This window comes from Ambystoma mexicanum, chromosome 9, assembly GCF_040938575.1.
Source record: "Ambystoma mexicanum isolate Mex_15411 chromosome 9, UKY_AmexF1_1, whole genome shotgun sequence".
Classification (NCBI taxonomy): domain Eukaryota; kingdom Metazoa; phylum Chordata; class Amphibia; order Caudata; family Ambystomatidae; genus Ambystoma; species Ambystoma mexicanum.
In genome coordinates, this window is record NC_090931.1 from 1,493,732,780 (window position 1) to 1,493,754,833 (window position 22,054).

General features: G+C 49.1%; 1 protein-coding gene across 2 annotated transcripts in view; it reads left to right on the forward strand.

Annotated features, from left to right (window-relative positions):
• The window catches only part of LOC138489286 (zinc finger protein 605-like), a 223,998-nt gene extending 205,053 nt beyond the window's left edge, over positions 1-18,945 (forward strand). For both annotated transcript variants that reach the window (XR_011274769.1, XR_011274770.1), the window contains one exon: positions 18,599-18,945. The gene's annotated coding sequence lies outside the window, so the exon portion shown is untranslated. The remainder of the gene's footprint in view (positions 1-18,598) is intronic.
• Positions 18,946-22,054: the final 3,109 nt, after the last annotated feature.

The following is a 22,054-nucleotide window of genomic DNA, read 5'->3' on the forward strand; positions in this document are numbered from 1 at the left end:
AAATTCAAGACTCCTGTAGCAGCTCGGCCACAAACATGCTGTGCATATCAGAGCTGCCTGTCTGAGCTCTTCCATGCATACTGTATATTCAGAGCTCCGAGCCAGTGCTCTGTCTCACTACAGAATCAGGGCCTTTCAGGGACGTCATTTGGGGGTTGCCAGAGGTCGCAAGTGCGACCTATGTGGTCTCCCCTGCGACCTCTAAAAAAATATTTAATACAAAAAAATGTTTTTTTTATTATTTTTTTTTTTTGTCGCAAGGCAAGCTCCTGGACTGTAGCCAGCACCATGTGGCTTTTTAATTCTGGAGTGGCTAGCTTTCTTGTTCAGGCCCCTTAAAAAAAGAAGAAAAATAAGAACATGAGGGCCACAAGTCTAATACTTTCAGCACTGTACCTAAATAAGAAAGAATAGAAATGCCAAAAAATGTGTCTTTCTGGAATTCTATACTATAATTGCTAGACTCATTAAAGGTTTATTTCAGGCACACTTCAGGGGGTGTCACTGATTTAGTCTATTCTCAAACGCCTCAACTCAGCCTTTCATCCTTCTGAGATCGATAAATGGGTACCAACACAGATTGGGTGATATTGGGTGTATATTTCTCCAATGTAAAGCACTTAAGCGCTATATAATAACACATCATTATCATTTGGTCATGGACATTTGCTTGCAATCACAGTCATTTGGTAATATGGGCCTATACACACTGATCTTAACGGTACATATGGTGATCCATTCAGGTATGAAAGGTACATCCCATTATAGTGATATCGTAACCATATTCTTTGTAGTGTACAATGCTATGTGATGCCAGTTCCTGTTTTGTCAACAGGTGAAAGGTCGTGTTCCATCGCTTCCTGCAATATCACTTTGGGGTGGGGTTAAATGACATCACTTCCAGTGATGCCATCTGGGGGTCAAGAGTCGCGTGATGTCACTTCCGCTACCCCTGGCATTTTGGTGAAATGACGTCCCTGGGGCCTTTCCATTCTTTCAGTCAAAAAGAGCCCTGAGCATGAGGGGAGTGGGGGCTAGCAACTGTCCCATGTTCTCAGCCAGCAGTCTCATAACACAGCAATATATTTCTCTCTATATGACTTTACTTTTGGGGCTTTAAATGTGCACTTTGCAGCACTCATTTTACAAGCTGCATTTGCTGGAGCCTTTGCGACTGTGACTTCCCTTCCGGTATACAGAAGTGTTGTCACCTCATTGACTTTTCACACTGCCATACTTTCAAAAAAATATTTGGCAAATTATGTGCGATAAGTGCAGACTGCATCAGGGCCTAAGAACTCTTTTAGAGGCAAGTGGGCATGAGGCGGAGGGAGGCCCACAGCAAATACCTAATGTTGCAAGACAGCAGTGTAATAAAACAACAATACATTTCTCTCTGTATGACTTTTGCTCTGGGGCTTTACATGTCCGCTTTACAGCGCTCACTTTAAAATGTGCGTTTGTCCGTGTGACCGTTACTTGGCTTGGGGTTTTTACAGATTAGTTATCACCTCATTATATGTTAGAAGAGAAAAATATGTCGTAATGAGGACGAAGCTGGTCACATTTGGTACATCACTTTCTCATGTTGGGTCAGAGGACAGGCACTCCTTACCTACAATGTCTTCAAGGGCATATGTCAAGTCCTGTGAGGTTGTAAGTTCAATGTTTTTGTGATAAAATTTCTAGTGATGTCATCTCCTGTCATTTCATCAGATCAAACTGATGTGACATCATTTCCTGGGATCTTATTATGCTAATTACTATTTTTCAAGCGTAACGATTCCAACACGTTTTTGGTCACAAAATGTTGACATGTATGTCTCCAGCAATGGTGAGAAAAACTTTAGTAGATGGTGCCGTCCATCATGTCACACCGACAACTGTGCAAACTAACATTGCACATGCTGTAGCCTACACACAGCCAGCTTCTGCAAAAATGATCGCTGCACATGTGTCCTACTTTTAATGAGTTCGGAGAGGTCAAACCTGTTCGTGCACAAAGTATTCTGCCCAATACGCGTCTTGTGGAGAGCCGTCCTGTTTAAGAGCATAGGCAACGTCACTATGTGACTATCTATGCTGCACGTGAGCCCTTATTTCCCGGACATTATCCGGGCCCTGAAGCAGCAGAAAAGTACTGTCTTCTGCAATGCACAGAGTGTTTAGGTGAAAGTACACGCTTACAAACATCCCACAGTTTACCATTGCACAAGTAAGTATTTGGTTGAACGATTTAGGCCTCTTTTCCGGTTGCCAGGGCTCCACAGCAGCCCTACAAAAGGCCACACCCCAGAGCTGCTCTGCATTCTGTTTGTGGCTTTTCAAAACAGAGTAGCAGGCGAGATTGCTTTGAGCTGGAAAAGATTTCGGAGCAATTCTGCTGTGCTATATTACCTTTGTAAGTAATGGCAACCGTGGCTGCTGCCTCTATGCCACCAGCACCCACACCCTGACCACCAACCCCACCACCCAAAGGGCCTGGAAAAGGGACCAGGCATGCTGATGTAGATAGGGAGCCAAAGCAGAACGAGGATGACGTTCAGCAAATCCCCAATGTCGTCAGCCAGCGTGATTCTGGGTGTGAAAAGTGTGTACCACTGTAGGAGACGTGCCAAAATGTTGTGCTAATCAGGTGAGATACACTTACTGAGGTACAGAAAACCTGGCTTCTACAGCAACGGCACCATCTCCATGCAACGATACCACAAATCCAAACACAAGGGAGCAGTGCACAGGGTACTGCCCTTCCAACAATGCAGTAGGTTAATTTCCTCTACAACAGTTGCTCCTGCCAACACCAGGGCCACCCCTGTAGGGCAGCGGATCCCTAGAGCATCCTTGCAGACCATATGCTGCGCAGCAGACCCTTACCTCTTGAATGTCATTGGGGTCATTACGAGTTTGGAGGCAGCTGCCTCCAAACCCGGGTCCGGGTAGACAGAATGGGCGCTTACCGGGTCATTCCGACCTTGAGGACCCGGTAGGTCCCCATTCTGAATACCATTCCCCATTTCCATTTGAGCACCCATAGGGCTCAATGGGAATGGGGAAGGAGCTAATAACAGGCTGTAAATAGCAGTCCCATTATTAGCTCCATGGTCCCTTAACGGGTCTCACTAAGGACGGCTGGTCAGACCAGCCATTCCTGGTGGGACCCACTAAGGGACCTCGGAATGAGGCGGTAGGGGGTTAACAGCACCGGCATCCGTACCGGTGTCGTTAACCCCTTACCACCATACTCAGAATGACCCCATTGTATTGAGCATGTACTGAACACGGTACTGTTCAGGGGGGAGCAACGTCAAAGTGCTTGCGAAAGGTCAGTCCAGGAGCATGATAATGACTGCTGCCTAATTAAGTGTGAGCCACCCAACATCTTCCTCTCTCTGCACTTGCCCTATCTTATCCCTGTGAGAGGTGCCCCTACCGTACCCTGCCTCCCCATCCTTCCCTTCTATGTCGTGTGTAACAAAACCAAGAAACATGGAATACAACGGAAAAAGCAAAAAAAAGGCTCCTTTGAGGTCAAAAATGGAATTGCCAATGAAAGGATGCTAGCCGCCGCACAGCCTATACACTGCACAGGTTGCGCTGTACATAACAGGTGTGGCTCTGTGAGAAGTATTGCAGTCAGTTCGGGTATAAAGGGCTGGTGGTTAAAAAAAAAGGCTTTTTTTGGTGTTTGCATTTGGAAGGGTTGAAGTGTGCAACACGTACTACAAAATTGCTTGCTGTACTTCCAAAAAGGGCAGAAATAGATTTTGGATAGATCGCAGAAAAACCTAATTGCCAGGGCGAGTAAGTTCAACACCATTTGCAGGGAAAACGTTAGTGCTGTTAAACGTACAATTTCCATTGTGGAAGTAGGACATTGCCACATGTCAGAAAAAGCAAGAAATAGCCTTCTTCACAATGTGCCTCGCTTTCTCCATTTGCGGATAAATCAAGACGAATGCAGCCACATATGTGCCTGCGGAATGCAACAAAAAATTATGCAGGCACTGACCAAGTGCCTCCATCACAAACTGCAGACAAATTTCAGTAACATATCCTAATCTTTTCCCTCCACAATGAAGAATAATAATGTCTGCATCATCGCGCATCACCAAATTGGCACAAAGAGGAACCAAATTCAGCCACTTCAATGTATGTACTCCATACCAGTACACATCCACATGATAAAATTCCAAATGACTACACACTATTTTGCATTCACTTTCAATCAATGTATGTAGGACTCCCCCCAAATTCCATGCACTCTGCCTCCTGAAACTTACAGCCATAATCATAGGCCTCCTCTCTACAAATACACCTTTTACCACAGTCTCTGTGCACACATCACACCCAGAAACCTTAGTGGGCAATCACTTAGCCTACACATTTCCATGCCCGCCATCCTCAAAAGCCCTGGATGTGGCACGTGTAATCCTGCAACTAATGCAGGGTCTGCTGATTTATCATGCTGTGTGCAGGCGTGGCGGAATACATTTCAACCAGTTTAGGGGATTTCGTCTTTAGTGTTGGCTCTGAAAAGAGCCTTTTTTTGTAGGTCCTTGTAAAGAAACACCTTTTTTGCAGTTTTTTTTATAGGGATTTTTATTTTCGTGTAGTCCTCACATTCTTAAAATAAGCTCTTTAACACATCCTGTAGATGGGCAAACAAAATAGCATGGCCAGTGGTGGACAAGCAAATGCCATTGGCATGGAAAAAGTATGCATTTCAAGAATCAATGTCATTGTTGCAGGAGAACATGTCAGCAGCGCACAAAAACAATTGCACATGCTTCTGTTGTTGAGACACCTTCCAACCTCTAGCTGGGAACAAAGTATATTGGGATAGTCCCATACTCTTCTTGGTGTTATGGATGGGAAAAGGATCTTGGCAGTGGGAAAAAGCCACTTCACTGCTTTCACCAACCTCTTTAGTTGACGGAAAACATATGAACAATGCATGTAACCCAAATACAGGGCTCCATAGTGCACCCCAACAACATGAACAATAGCGAAAGTGGGCACTTCTCTGCAAAGTCCAAGCACAACGCCAAAACTGCACACATCGGCAGCCACCACTCCTTCCAACCTGAAATTGCCATCAAAGTTTCTTTCCAGAGCATACCTGTGCAGATCTATCACAAAGGCATCACCCACGAGCAAAACTGCGTGTCTGTCCATCTCTGCCAGGCTCATTACACAAAGTAATAAAAAAAAGTGTTACCTCCCTGTCCTGTGAAGCACAACTTCAGAACCTGAATGGATAATCCCCACAGTCACATTCGCATTGGCCAGAATGCTGACAAGGGCAGATCATGGCATGTGCACTTCCCCAAGTACTGTGAGGTCTGTGCCCCAGTAAATCAGCAGTCCTTCCTTTTCCACGATCTACTTTCCAGCACTCCCTCATTGGCTACTGTTATATAGTCACACTCGCATCCACCAATCACATCGAAGACCTCTCCATGTAACACTATCAGTTCTGTAAAACACTGCATATGTACCGTTAAACATTCAGAGTGCAAGTCTTGTGTGATCCCAGTAGAACGTTCTATGAAACTATCCAAGGTTTCTGTATCCAGTTTCATCCAGATTGGCACCCTGAAATGGTGTATTGCAAATGGCACCAATTGTTTAAAGCAATTATTGAAAAGGCTCACACCAGTTGTGTTTACAAATAATAGGGCTGCACAGAAATGCTTCACACAATCCTGGAAACAGTAATAGGAGCTCAGAAATAAGGCAGGAATGGGACTACTGTGCTTGAATAGAAAATGTACGTTAAATAGACAAGTACATCCGCAGGAACTGGTAATGTACTTACTGCAGGTATTGGAAAGCACATACATACCGATAAATGAAATCTTTCCCATTTCCTACATGTGGAAATGCACTGTCTGCAATCATGTCTTTCAGGAAGAAGTCCCTAACAAACGCTTTCTCTCTGTATGTCTACCTAACTGTGATTCTATTCCATTTCAACAGGTGGTACAAAATGCAAACTATAGCATATTGTGTAGGCCTTCCAATTCTGATAACCGTTACACCTTACATGTGCAATCCCATAGGCAACACATAATATGATTGCTTTCCCCATACAATCAGGATGCGACAAAAAAAGTAACTGCAACCTTGCAACCTTCACACATGGACAGGTGTCATTTGACATCAAAACGTTCACACAAATAGCCGTAATGTTGCACACAGGCGACACAACCAGGTGAGATCACTATGCTTCGTACATTAGAAAGCACATACAATCTTTGAATAAGTTCTAAAGCAATTATTTTCCTTTCATGAAGGACAGACCCAAATAACTTCTTCCCCAAAGGCACTACAGTGCGTAAAATGGTGCTGTCACCCACATATGCACAGCCATTGCACACAGAGTCTGCCAACATACAACATTGATTCGTAACTCACTGCACATATAAATAGTACATAGGGGCCGTAAATGTACATGTATATATTCGGTCAGCTGCACATTCATTGCGCCATGTATATGATACCAAAATGTCTATGTACGTAAAATGAAGTTCTACTTAACTGGAGTACTTAGCATTGCAAATTCACGATGAAATGGTAACACATTGGCACCTGATTTGGTTTTTGTAGCCGCATGGTAGCTGGAAATGGAAACCTGTCATACCTCTCTATCAACAGGGGAAAAGCTCATTGTAAAATAGGCTTCAGTGGTATGCATGAATTGCGCCAAATGTACATGTTCAAAAACTAAATCCCTATACCAGAATCAGTGTTGCCATGCATGGCTGCATAATGTTGCGGTGGGTGTGGCCGTCTTTGGTACATGACCTATGGCCTTTGGCCATCCACCCAAGATCGTAGGCCTTGGCCACACCCACCGTAACATTATGTAGCCATGCATGCGAACATGTGGCCATGCACCAGAACCCACAAACGTAATGCGGCCACCGACACTGCTACCTGACCCCCGCACCATAATACAGCCATGCATGCAACCATGTAGGTAGGTAGGAAAATCCACAAACATAACACAGCCTCCGGGCCCTCTACCCACTTGCACGCACATAATATTTTTGTACTGGCAACCAAACCACAAACTCTTCAGACTATTGCGCCTGCTCCCAGCAGTCTATTAAGTACACATACATAATACATCATAGTACCATGCAGAGCTCTGTAATCTGCGCAATAGCCACAACCCAACCACATAAAACATGCACTGGAACCCTATGCACTTCTATACACACAGTATTCCAACACATCACCCAGTGGACACACTGCAGGACTGCTCAATCCATCATATCCAGCCATAGACCCAAAACTGTAGGATGGAACAACAATCACCACACCCATTCCACCAACAATATGTACAATGCTGACACACCACACATGCAAGGCAATAATGTCACACCTACTTACAAGTAGTGGGCAACAAAGTTGTACGTAGCTGGAGTACTTCCCATCAGAAATGCACAATGACACAGTAACACAGTGCCACCTGACTTTGTTTTTGTAGCCGCATAGTGGCAAGAAATGGAAACCTGCCATACCTCTCTATGAACAGGGGAAGAGCTCATTGTAAAATAGGCCTCAGTGGAATGCATGAATTGCGCCAAGCGTAGAGCTTCCACACAATAAAAACAAAATCCACATAGCAGTATCAGAGAGTTGGTATGCATGGCTGCATAACGTTGCGGTGGGTGTGGCCAAGCCCTAGGCTCCTGGTTGCATGGCCTATGGCCTTTCGGCACACCCACTGCAATGTTATGCAGCCATGCATAAGAACATGTTGGCATATACCAGAACCCACAAACATAATACAGCCAGCAGCACTCCTATGGCCTACAGCCTTTTGCAATGCACCCAACAGCCTAGGCCACACCCACGGCAACCTTATGCAACCATGCATGTGAACATGAGGCCATGTACCACAACCCACAAACGTAATACAGCCACCGACACTCCCACCCAACCCTTGCACCATAATGCAGCCATGCATACAAACATGTAGGTAGTCCGCACAATCTGCAAACATAACACAGCCTCCAGCACCTCTACCCACTTCCACTCACATAGTATTTTTCTACTGCCAACCAAACCACAGCATCTTCAGAACATTGCCCCTGCTCCCAGCAGTCTATTAAGTACACACAACCTACATACTACAGTACAGTAATCAGTAATCTGCGCAATGGCCACAATTTCGGAAATGAACGATGACATGTTTAGCCATACATCAAAGGTGCTAGGGGCTTACCACACACACACGCCTAGTACAGCCTATGTCAAAATGCTCATGTCATGTGCAATCCACTCCCTATCTGCAATTGAGCCTACCAGCACTCACCACAGAAACAGGTCGCCTCAGGACGTATTGTGCAGTAACATAGTCTTCCTGCAGTCACGAGACAAGCTAGTCGCCTGAGGATGTACCCACAAATTGGCACAGTAGGCATGGATACACTACCCCACCCTATCCAGCCCTTTTTCCCATCACCATATGCCATAACACATATTTTCTAACCCCTTTCGGCGCCGCCACTGTCCTCGGCTACAGCATGGTGGCGTTACCCAAACTATGACACAGATCATGCTTCCCTCCAGCCAACCACCGGGTGTGTCTAATGCCCGCCGACATCACGCCATACTCCAGCCCAATCAGACTTTTGACCGCAGAGCAAACAGGGAAATTGGACCACGGAGCAAAGCCAGATATCACTAATTTTTTCAGACGGACATTTGCCCTGATTTTTAAAAAAGTACAGGACTGATTATCACATTATTTACAAAAGCATGCTTTCGGGACCAAGAAAATCCATCCAACGGTTTGACCTGTACGCTTGCGCAATATTTTTGTCCAGTCAGTCTATGGAGAAAAAAAAATGTTTGGGACCCCCCCTTTTAACTTTGGCCCACCTGGACAAAACCTCACCAAACTTAGCAAATAAATTCAGATCAGGCCATATATTTTTTCTGCAAAGTTTGGTGAGGATTCGTCCACGGGGAGCGAAGTTATAAGCTGGCCAAAAAGTGCTCTTCCTATGAGTTGAGCAACTTAACCATAATTGCACGCCCGCTACCGCGGGCCGTGTAATATGATATGATATGGTATTTGTAACGCGCCTATACACAGGTGTTTCAAGTATACACAGTCCAAGCCTATCGAGTCTACAGTCCCTGCTTATCACTGGAACCCGTTGCCAAACGCTTCACTGACATAGAAGGAACACGTTACTTACCTGTAACTGTTGTTCTCCAGCATGGGTCTGGCATGGATTCACATGCTCATGAATATTCCCCGTCGTCAGGCTGGGAATCCTCGGTAAAGAAAAATCCAGCATCCGTTTCGTTTCTGATCTGTCTTTCGTAGTAGTAACCAATCACTGGTCTCTGCGTCATACTGACCACAGCCAATGACTGCCCTCTACCTAAGCACCGCCTCTGGCATCCATCTTCAGATTTGGTAGCACGTGAAGTGGCAGTATGACCAAGTGAAGAGCCGCAGAGGGGTAGGCGGGAGGGTTTGCATGTGAATCCATGCCAGACCCATGCTGGAGAACAACAGTTACAGGTAAGTAACTTGTTCCTTCTCCAGCATGGGGTCTGGCATGGATTCACATGCTCATGAATAAAGAATACATAGCAGTACACACATGCACAACCACGGGAGGTGGCAAAGGCTCAACATTAAGCATCACATCAAACTCAACATTAAGCATCTTACCTCCTCACCAGGCTCACCTCAGGCGAACAGGTTGCGCAGCACTGCTTGGCCGACCCTGGACTCCTCCCTGGAATCCCGATCGACGCAGTAGAATTTCGTGAAGGTGTGCGTCGACCTCCACATAGCAGCCCTACATATGTCCAGCAGGGGCACACCAGAAAGGAACGCCGTGGTAGCTGCGATCGCTCTGGTGGAATGGGCTCTCGGACGGCCAGGCAGCGGTCGGTTTGCCAACCGGTGACAGTACATGATACAGCCGGAGAGCCATCTGGAAATGGAAGCCTTCGAGAGAGCCTTCCCCTGATTGACAGGTCCAAAGTTCACAAAGAGTTGTGACGTCTTCCGAAAACACTTCGTGCGGTCCACGTAGAACTTCAGCGCTCTAGCCACATCCAGCGAGTGCAAAGTCCTCTCAGCCGGCGACGAAGGCGACGGGAAGAACACAGGCAACACCAAGGGTTCGTTGAGATGGAAGTCCGACGGTACCTTGGGCATGAAGGAGGGGTGCGTCCTGAGCACTACCCTCATGTCGTGAAAAGTCAAGTACGGGGCCTTGCAGGAAAGGGCCTGGATCTCTCCCACCCGTCGTGCGGAGGTGATGGCCACAAGAAACGCTGTTTTCCACGACAGAAACTTCAACGGGGCCGAGTGCAGAGGCTCGAACGGAGGTCCCATGAGCTTGGTCAGCACCACGTTGAGCTCCCACGCCGGGGCCGGAGCCTTCATCGGCGGGAACAATCTGAACAGTCCCTTCATGAACTCTTTCACCAGACGATGAGACCACAAAGACGTCCGCCCCGTGGTTCTGGTGTATCGGGAGATCGCAGCAAGATGAATCTTGATGGACGCGTGTGCCAGTCCAGCTTTGGCCAGCGTCAGCAGGTACGGCAGTACCTGGGGAGCCGTAATCCGTAGAGGGTTAATCTTCTGTGCGTGGCACCAGACAGAGAACCTCTTCCATTTGTGTCCGTAGCATTTAAGAGTCGAGGACGCCCTGGCCTTTGCAAGAACCGCTCTGCAGTCGGCCGGTATGTCGTATCCTCCAAACTCTAGCGCTGCAGGAGCCAGGCCTGCAAGTTCAGCGATTTTGGATCGTGGTGGAGGATGGCGCCTCCTTCCCTGGAGAGTAGATCCGCGTCCACCGGCAGCTTGATTGGCGGGGACGTTGACAAGTCCAGAAGGTCCGGGAACCATATCTGCCTCGGCCACGCAGGTGCGACGAGGATCATCCTGCACCGTGACCTCTTGAGCTGGTTGACGAGCCGGATTAGCAGTGGCAAAGGAGGGAAAGCGTAGAGGAACAGGCCCTCCCAGGGGAACGAGAAAGCATCGCCCATGCTCCTCGCCTGGGGAAACCTGCTGGCGAACCTCCGGCACTTGGAGTTCGTCGCCGTCGCGAACAGGTCGATCTGGGGTGTGCCCCACCGTCGGAAGAGGCGATCCACTAGATCCTGCCCTAGTTCCCACTCGTGGCACGAGCGCAGCTCCCTGCTGAGTGAGTCGGCGATGGTGTTTTTTATCCCTGCCAGATGAAACAGCACCAGAAACATCCTTTGGGCGATGGCCCAATGCCACAGGTCCTGCGCCTCCTTGGACAGTGCTGGGGACCTGGTTCCGCCCTGTTTCCTGATGTAAAACATGGTGGTGGTGTTGTCGGTGAAGATCCTCACCACCTTGCCCTTGAGGGACGGAAGGAAGGACCTGAGGGCCCAGAACACTGCACGGAGCTCCAGGACGTTGATATGGAGGGACTTCTCCGTCGGGAGCCAAAGGCCTCTCGCGTGCAGATTTTCGGTGTGCGCTCCCCACCCTTCCAGGGAGGCATCCGTGGTCACCGTCTCCTGGTGGTCTGGGGTCTGGAAGTCCATGCCCGCCGTTAGATGCGCGCGGGTGCCCCACCACCGGACCGCTCGGCGGAAACTCTCGTCGAGTGTGATCCTCTCCTCGAAGCCGCCCGTCGTTTGGATCCAGCGCGCGTCCAGGAACTCCTGCAACGGGCGCATCCGGAGCCTGCACATGGGAATGAGGTAGATGCAAGAAGACATCATTCCGAGGAGGGACTTGATGGACCTCACCTTGGCCGCGTCGGAAGCCAACATCCGCTGTACCTTGCCCAGGATGGACCTAGTCCTTTCCTCCGACGGGGAGGCCAGAAGGGACACTGTGTCGAGCTTCGCTCCCAGAAACAGTGCGTTTTGCGCGGGTACCAGGTGGGACTTGGCGTAGTTCACGGAGAATCCCAGGTCCGTGAGAAGTTGGACGGTCCTTGCCGTGTGCTCCACGGCGAGCTCCCTCGTCTTGGCTCGGATGAGCCAGTTGTCCCGGTAGGGGTAGACGTGGATCCCCTCGCGGCGCAGCTGCGCCGCCACCGGTGCAAGGCACTTGGTGAATACCCTGGGTGCCGACCGTAGTCCGAAGGGGAGGGCTTTGAACTGGTAGTGACGCCCTTGGACCACAAACCTGAGGAATTTTCGGTGCCCCTTTAGGATGGGAATATGGAAGTAGGCATCCTCCAAATCCAACGACGACAGGAAGTCTCCTTCCTCCAGCTGACCCAGGACGTGCTGGAGGGTGACCATCCGGAACTTCTGCGCCTTGATGAATTTGTTCAGACGTCGCAGGTCTAGGATGGGGCGCCATCCTCCTGTCTTCTTCTTCACGAGGAAGTATCTCGAGTAAACTCCGGAGCCCCGAAGCCTCTTTGGGACGAGTTCGATGGCGCCCTTCCTGAGCATCGCCCTTACCTCCAGGAGAAGCTGAGGGACGTGAAGCTCTTTCCTGGCCACGGGGGGGACGCGCGGGCACCTTCTTTGAAACTCGAGCGCGTGGCCCCGGGCTAAGGCGTCCAGCACCCAACGGTCGGTGGAGATGGACTCCCACACGCTGACGAAGCTCGCCAGCCGGCCTCCCACCGGGGTGCATCGGTGGGGGCCCGACCCCACGGTCGGTTCAATCCTGTTTTGACGAGGCTTTGCCGCCTTGACCTCTTTGGTGACGACAGCGGGGTCCGCCGGACTTGCCTCGTCCTCTGTAGGCCTCCTGAGACGACGAGCGGGCCGCTTGACGGTAGGTGGAGAAACCGCAGCCGGAACCTTTGGAGGCGCCCTTGCCTCCGCTGCTCCGAAAGGGCGTCCGTCGTTGCTGCAGAACCCCAAGGGCCCGGGCCGTCTCAGTGTCCGCTTTAATGGCCTGAAGGGAATCGTCCACTGTTTTCCCAAACAGGTTGTTCCCATCGAACGGCATGTCCAGGACTCTGGTCTGTACGTCTTGACGGAAGTCCGTAGCCTTGAGCCATCCACGCCGCCTAAGGCACACGCCGTTGCCCAACTGGCGAAACCCAGTGTCGGCGATGTCCGTCGCAATAGTGATGGCGTGGTCCGACGCCACCTCACCTTCCTGTAAGATCTCCAGGGCATCCGCCCTCTTGTCGCCCGGTAGGAAGTCCAGCAGGGGAGCCAGTTTGTACCATAGCTCCCTGTCGTAGCGGGCCACGATAGCCAAGGCGTTGGCCGCTTTAATCGTCGTCGCTGCAGACGAGATGACCCTGCGTCCCATAGTGTCCAATTTCTTTCCATCGCCGTCCAGTGGGTAAGTCGATGTGGAGGCCGCACCCCCCCCCGCTTTCTTCCTGGCCGCCGCGGAGACGACGGAGTCCGGGGTAGGCTGCGCCCGGAGGCACAGGGGGGCCGCGTCCGGGACCCGGTACTTCTTCTCGTACCGGTCTCTTCTAGCTGGAGTAGTGGAAGGGTTCTTGAGGAGGGCGAGGCCCTCATCCCAAATGTCGTCCAGTAGAGGCACCGCGAGGACCGTCTTCCTCTTGGCCTCGCGCCGTTGATAAAGGAATCCTTCCTTTTTCTTCTCCTCAGGGCAGAGTTGGAAAAGCTCGGATGCCCTGGCGATCATGGAGTGGAACGAACCAATCTCGTCGGGCGGAGAAGCCCTGGTGGGAGGTGACGACGGTAGATCCTCGTCGTATACCTCGTCGTCCGTACCCGTCGCTGCCGTGTCAGTCCCCGTATCATCCCCTCGGGTGGACGGGGAGGAGGGCTGGACGGTGCGCGACGGCTGAAAAGGAGGTGGAGGGTGAATCCTTCTTTTCTTGGGCGGGGGAACGCCAGAAGGTCCCGGTTCAGGCTCCCCCGACGGGAGAGGTTCCTCCGTCGGCAACGGTAGTCTCGTCCTTATCTCTGAGCATAAGGACTGTATAGCCAACAAAATGGCCGCCGAGTTGTCCTGCGGCGCTGGCAGAGGGGAATCCGACGGGCTATCAGGGGCCCCGTCGGCACCCTCGACGAAGTCGTCGTCACCTGCGTCGGGATCCATCCCGACGGGCCGGTCTTCTTCCACGCCAAGGCCGTGGCTTAAGACCTCGATCAGCTCTTCCTCCGAGGTTGAAGCCGAATCTACGACGACGCCCTGCCCCCCCTTCTTCCCCGCCGGGGATTTCACGGGGGTCCTATCGATGGGCACAAAAGAGGACTCCCTCCGAGGTGGCAGGGAGACTCTGAGCCCCGAGGTCGCCACCACTGGTGTAGCCTCCACAGGCTGAGCCAGGGTCGCCGCGACAGTATCGATAGAGGGCTTGGCCAGATGGATTAAGGCCTTCACCACCTTAGGTGCGCTCACCGCCTTATCCTTGAGGGGGGGAGACACTGCCTCGCTCCCCCTCCGATCGGGCCTTCGAGCTCGACCGGGGCCTCTCCAGGAGCTTTGCCGGGTGCTCACCCTTCCTCTTACCCGACCCAGAGCGTTGGCTCGTGGTTGATGGTGCCGGGGAGGGTGCGCCCTGACTGGCGCCCGTAGAGCCCGACCGTTCGGCGTTCCCGGTGCCAGCGGACTCGCGGTGCTTGGCCTTGTGTTGGACCCCCGTCGCCGGAGCGTCCTCAAAGGTCTTAGAAGACCGCTCGGATTTCTTCCTCTTCTTCTCGCCTGACGGGCTCTTCCCTTCCAGCCAGTTGGCGAGACGTTGATGGCGGTCCTTCATGGTCCGCTCCGACATATTGCCGCAAAACGCACAGTCCTTCTCCACGTGCGTCTTGTCATCATGTAAGCAGTAGAGACAAAAGGAGTGCTCGTCCTCCTTAAAGACGTTCTGCAGCTGGCATCCAGGGCAGACCCTGAACAGCTTTCCGGGCGTCGAGCTTCCCTTCTCCTGGGCCATGTCCGGGCCTGAGAAGCTTCTGGAGTCCTCCAAAGCGTAGCTCGATGAAATCTTCACCCTTGAGGGGCGCAGACGAATCCGACACGGGTCCCCGTTGATCGGATAGAGAGTCGGTGGAGCTTGAGGCTCTTTTGACCGAAAAAACGAAGTTTTTGAGCAAAAAACGTGAAAAAATAGCACTAACGCTCGAGAGCAATAGCACGAGGATCCCAACACATGAACGTGCGGTAAAAATCTGAAGATGGCTGCCAGAGGTGGTGCTTAGGTAGAGGGCAGTCATTGGCTGTGGTCAGTATGACGCAGAGACCAGTGATTGGTTACTACTACGAAAGACAGATCAGAAACGAAACTGATGCTGGTTTTTTCTTTACCGAGGATTCCCAGCCTGACGACGGGGAATATTCATGAGCATGTGAATCCATGCCAGACCCCATGCTGGAGAAAAGGGACTTCAACCTCCACTCAAGACCCTACCGCCATGCACGTGTTATCACAATTTTCAGTACCAATGTTGATCACAATGTACACCTCCCCCTCCCGCATACAGTTAACCCACCCACATCATAAACATTGCTTTTTGCTTGGGCCACAACTTACGTTCTGTGTTCGATGACGTTGCTCAGCCGCTGGCTCCCCATCAACTGCTCATCTCGCCCCTCTGGACTGCGTGGACTCCTCGCCGACTGCGGGCGAGATATATTCTCAAGACGGCTCCCGCCGACCTATCTCCGGTTGCGCTGTCCGGTTGTCTCAATTCCTGCGATGGTCCTTCTGGGTCTGATGGCTAAGGAGGCAGCATCTGGCCGGGCTGACGTCACAAACGATCTCGCTGGGGCCTCCAACTTGTTAGGCTGAACACCCAGGCAGCAAGGCCATGCTGGGAGCATGAGGGTGCCAAACACGTGGAAGGTTTAACTCCTTCCCTTAGCCCACAAGAACTCGGGGTCCACATTAGAAGAAAGGTAATACATAGGTTTATTACAGCCACCAAACCACCGGGGTCATTAAGCATGGAGGGAGGTCAATGCACATCTCAACGAACTCTGGCTTGCCGGCCAGTTTTGATGACCTGGTATGTCACAATTTGCGTCACTCACTAGGCTCTTCTCCAGGATAGGCTGAGGAGTGGTAAGTCCCCTATAGGTATTAGACGATTGGACTAGGCAATGTCAGGTGTGAGGCTTGGACTGTCCCCCCCAACATTTTTACACTGGAATAGTTAAAGTGAGTAGACCCTGTGATTATCAGTGACCCCCACCAGTGACCTCCACCATCCACCCCTGGGGTCCTGGATGTTCATTGGTTAAGCTGCGGGCCCCCAAGCCTGTGACAGCCTCTGTTCACAGACCGCAAAGCTCCTGTGAGCAGTGCATGTGTAATTTTGTGTCTGCAAGGTGCAGCTTTGTGTCAGTAATACAACCGTGTGTGAACCATTACTACCGAGAGCGTGCTCCATTCCCAGCGCAGAACTGTAGCTTGGCTGTAACAATTTTGTTGTGACGATGTCTGATCCATGAGACGGTGTGCTCTTCCCAGCCACCAAATATTGACATTTCATCAGCTCGGCTGAATCACATGCTTGAGACCACATTTGTGAGCACAGGAGCTCTGATTTATTAGATATTTTGCTAGAGGGCCTCTTCTGCAGCCCGTGTTAGTTGGGTTCAGAGTGTGGAATGCCATTTGCAACAGTGCAACCTTGGTAGTGGCTTTGTACTTGCTGCAGTGGTTTTGCTTGTGCAGCACTCTGAGGCTTGAGTTTTCTCAGAGACCATCGAGGCCTAGTAGATTTTTTAAACCATAGTCTGGCTTCTGCGGTATGCATTCTCCATAGTGTCCATAGGCTAGGGCGTTATGGCTGTCAGGTCCCTCGAGTGCTCCTGTCATACCATGGGGGTTATTTGCATGTAAGCATCTGCAGGTATTTACACAAGCTCTTCTTGCTTCTTGCGTTTCTGCGTTGCTGTACCAAGCCTAATAGCAAAATAATAAACGTGCAAACAGTATGTATATTTCACTGTCCTCTAACTAATAGAACTGTATACGCGCGTTCTTCATGTAGTTTGGTGTGTGACTGTCTCGAATGTGCAGACAGCATGTGTGCCTCCTGCCTAACACGGCTATGTCGTCATGAGGTATCTAACTACTTGTTGCATGGCCTCTCGGAGTGTCAGTCGATCCTATCTATGTAGCTGACTCCAGCTCCGTCTTGTGCATCTTCATCCACCCTGGGTAGAGTTTGTACGGCGGCGGGGTTGTAGGGTCTGCTGAGAGGGTATCTTTCGTGGTAAATGTTCATCTTGGGAATTGCAGAGAGCAATTGGGAGAGCAGTGGGAATTGAGGTTAGCTCATATGATCGGTGGCCATATTGCTTTTGGTGTTTCTTCCGGTTGGAGGGTCTTCCGGGACGGAAGGTGGATTCGGACCTTCCCTCTTCAGCACGTCCCAGTTAGCAAAACGTAATAGGATTTAAACCCCCACTTTAAATTGAGGTGTGGAGTTTTCCCGGTTGACTTTATAGAAAAATGTAAGGGCAGCCGTTGCCTTTTTTAGCCTGTGGACCTTTAATATTTTTCAAAACTTGATGACCGGATGTGAAGATCACTTCACAGAGGGGCAAAGCAAAATGATCCCCCATGGAATTCTGGGAAACCTCTGGTGGCAAGTCATGCATTTCAGTGTGTATTGGGCAAGCACATGGCTGAAAAGGGCACACGTTTCAAAGTAAATTTTGAACGGCCCTTGATCTTAGCAGGCAAATCATATTTGTTATTGGTACACATGCTCCTGCCAGAAATGAATCCCCCACCGGCCAAGCAGTACCAGTACTTAGGAGACCCCCAAAAACTTTGCCCCCTAAATCAGCGCTGGAAGTTCTCAGTGTCCAGCATTATTAGTTAAAAGAACAGGATCTCATTTCAGTACACAATAGTCCCAGGTCTGCCCATTGCCCTTGTCAGCACTGATAGCCCATTGCTTACACAAAAGTATCCCATTCTGTTATTAGTGCATAATACAATAGTGCAGGTTGTTGTGTTGGACGTCTGCTTACATTCACAGTAATTTGGTAATATGGGCCTGTACACAAAGATATTAACATTATATATGGTGATCCATTCTTATATGAAATGTATATCACATTACGGTGATATCGTATTTTTCTTAGTGTACTGAGGAACATATGTGAGGCCACTTCCTGTTTTGTTAAGGGGTGAATGGTCGTGTGCCATCACTTCCCGTGATGTCACTTGGGAGGAGCGGCAAATGACAGCGCTTCCTGTGAGGTTTTCAGAGGTCAAGGGTTGTGTGATGTCATTTTCCGCTACCCCTGACATTTTGGTTAAATGGCATCCCTGATCTGGGGTCCATAACTCAGCACAAAGCCCACATGACTACCTCAACCAGCATCTCATTACCTCCAAGGCAACATGTACTTCTGAATCTGCACTAATTAAAACTTTGGGATTTGTACATTGCCTCCTAGTCTGATCCCATTAACCGCAAAAACCCTCTTTCTTGTTGAACCTAGCGCTAGGAGGCCCCCAAATGGCAGAAGTCTCTATGTATAATATCCATTTTCAATACTTTAAATTACAATTGGGATCTCTCTGAGGTGACTTTAAGTTCATTTTTAGTCCTGGGTTTCATTGTACAAAGTAGTGCATCTGCGGAAGTGAAGTCTTGTTTTCTTTGTGTCCCTAATGGCAATCTCTTGTTTTGGATTACATTACAGACATGATATGTTGGTGGTTAAGAGTGAGTGCGGCCACCGCTTTGGAGCCCAGCGACAGTCGATGTCTTTCAAGAAGTACTCCAATGTGAAACATGCGCATCAGCAATGTGTGAAGCGATACACCCAGCCTCTCTATGGGTAACCGATTGCGAGGGAGTAGCTAGCTGACACCGACATGCTCAGATGATGAGTCACTTCTTTTGAAAGTTCAAAGCACAGATGTTTCTCTTCTGATGTGTAGGGCAAGGAACCCCCCCCCCCACACATGGGGGATTGCTGAGCCAGGGTAGAAGCCTCTTTATGCTGCTCTGCAATGCAAGCTCTCACAAAATAAATCTAAACCTCTGCACTGGTGTCCTGCTTCTCATTGATGTCCATTTCTTTGTCAGTGTCTGCAGTGCATGCTTGAGGGACCAGCCCCACGGACCGGTTGTCCGAACCAGAACAGAGGAGGGGGTACACCGGTCCTGACGCTTTGGTGGTGAAACCCTGGAGCCCAGAGAAAGAAGCTGCATATTGAAGGCCTAGAGCCTGGGGACTACTTGCAGTGACGGGCGGGAGACACAGGGGTTCAGATTGAGGCTGACAAGGATACAGCTGTCTAGGGAAAGAAGAGAACAGCTCCTACATACAGAAAACCTGCAGTGCACAGAGTAGATACAAATAGGGTGACCCTTGCAGGTTGGGGTCGTATAGTGCAAGCTTTGGTAGCTGCCTATCCATTGTCCAGGCTGGATGTAGATGTATTAAAGGTTATAGAAGATGTGTGTGGATGGGACTTTGATTACCTTAACCCAAAGTAGGTCCACCTCTTAAGAAGCGAATGCACGTTTGTCCGTAAAGCAAGTTTATTGTACAAATGGCCAGTAGGAGCTACATGATGCCGTCAAGTTAAACTAACCTGAGTCTCCTTGAACCACACAAGTTTACACATTTTATACATTTTGCAACAGTTAAAACACTCCCACATATTTTATTGCAAATCATCCCCACACACAATTGGCCAAACCTATACAAAGAAATGTAATCTCCTTTAATTTCCACACTCTCATCGGACACATTTATTTAACTACCATCCCCTTTCAACATAACTTTGCATCAGCTCATATTTACAGTACACTCCTTTTTGGAATATTTCCATAGTTGGTCATGACATTATTACATAGTTATACATTCACACAACAAACATAATTAATTACAAGTTCCAACTGGCCGGGCACTTCTAAGCCCAAACATGGGCTTTCCAAGGACACTTCAACAATATGAGGAGCGGGTGGAACAAACAAGTTCCCTTTGAACTGACGATAAATATCTTACCCCCCCAGACTAGCTGGCGTCCTTATTTGACACTAATCTATACGACCATCAATTCAGCACGCTTGGCCTCTGGGCACTTCCTGAGAACCTGATTCAAATCCATAAACCATTTGTCAACTCTGCCTTTAAGCATCCCTTGCACTGGGTTAATTACTTGGTCCCAAACTGACTCTACTAGATGGCCCGACTTCCCTGGATAATGAATAACAGGCTCCCATGTACTTAAAAAGATTGCAGCTCCCTCCACAATAGTACCAAGTTGTAAAAACCTGAGCCTGGCTGTAGCTGACCATCTGTGTTGGGAAGGGGCCATCCCTGTCCCACCCCCCTCAGTACTTTAGAGTGAGGCAAGATGCATTTGAAACACTATGATGGGCCAGGGGGTAGGAGGGATGGTGAAAGCACCACCTCCCAATATAAGAGGCTTCACTTCAATATGATCAACTCACATAGCGTAGCGCAGGGGGCGAGCAACACTGCTATTTTGAGTAGATGTTAGCAGTCATAGTGAAGAGACAAGGCCTGCTCTGCAAACGGGGTATTGCATGCATTTGGTCCAAATTGCGGGATGAGGGACATTTCCAGCCATACCAGAGTTCCCATGAGGACAGCCCACACCCCCCAACAACCACAACGTCTATTCATTGTTCTAACAGTGTTGTAATGATGTGCTTTTTACTCAAGAGGAATGTGCCCTAAAAGGCTGCGATCAGAGCCCAGTGCCTGGTGTGCATTTTATCTCACACTGGCCAAAGCATGACCCTGGCCCATCCCCAGGCGACTACGAGTTATAGCCCATATAACTGACTAAACCTCACGATCCCTGAATTCCATGGCAACAGGTGCCCTTTGACCACCAACCGCAAAATAACAAGTTCTGAATGTTCAAAAAGTATGCCTTTCAACCACAATCGTATGATTTGTATTGCGAAGTGCTGGGAGGGGTCAATTCTAGTTCAAAACGATGGTGGAGACCTTGGAGCCAGATGGCGCGAGAGGGTGTGAGTTAAATGTGTGTGTGGAGGTCAGAGTGCCCCAGAACCTCCTTTAGCCAGCCTTAAAATCTGTCTGGTGCACAGTATAATGACAAAGCAGCATTGTGTTAGGAGTGCAGTTAATTTGTTCTTTGACCTTCGGTCTGAGAAGAAGATGATCACCACAGCACCCACATGATAGAAGAACGATAGACGGACTGGGCTGGAACCACTGACCTGGCATCTCTTATGGAGCAGGAGGATTTTGTGTAGGTCATTAAACACAACAGGAGGCTGAAGGAGTGGCACTGCCCACTGCTAACCGACCCTCATTAAGGTTCTTCACCTTTATATGCAAACATTGGGGTTAGACAAACTACTGATACTGTTTTCACAATGTAATACCATGAGAGAATCCAGAGACCTTCAAAACCTGTTAGTGCTTGCACTCCATTAAATTAAGAAGCACAAGCAGGTCTAACTTCAAATAGACCATTTTATTCACATATACAAATTATACCTAGATAGTGCCACTAGTGGTCACCGTAATAAAATAATCACAGAATGGTTATACACAAATATTTAGACAACGCAAACTTGAGTAAATATGGACAGTGCAAAATTGTTATAGACAGAAAATTAATAGGGTAAGAGTAGTAAATCAATTGACCTAAAGTGTCAGTGATGTCATGAAAGTGTAGTGTGCTGTGCAAATACGCATGTAAACTTAATCTAACACTCCATTCAAACTCACCATTACTCATTCATCCACAATCCATCCATAATTCCAACATGTTTCTTTACAAAATGTCACAAGTACAAAGAAATGTGCATGGTAATTCGTCAGGGACTGTCAAAACAGAATAACATAAAGAGCACTGTAATAGACAATGTGCAAAATCTGCTAAACAAGACAAGGTGTATTCCTGTCAATGCAAGGGACAATCTAAATGTGAAATCAACACTTCTAGGACTGTTACAATATAACATTTCAAGAGCCGAAAAATGCTCAATATAGGGTTGATGATGTGTCCAGAACGTGGCTACTGGTAGCGCCGCGGATCACCTGAAAACAGTAGAGGAGGACAATGGCAAGAGTTACCATTTGTCTAATACATTAATGTCCAAAAATCGACACAAAATTACTATGGCCCAATATCAATAA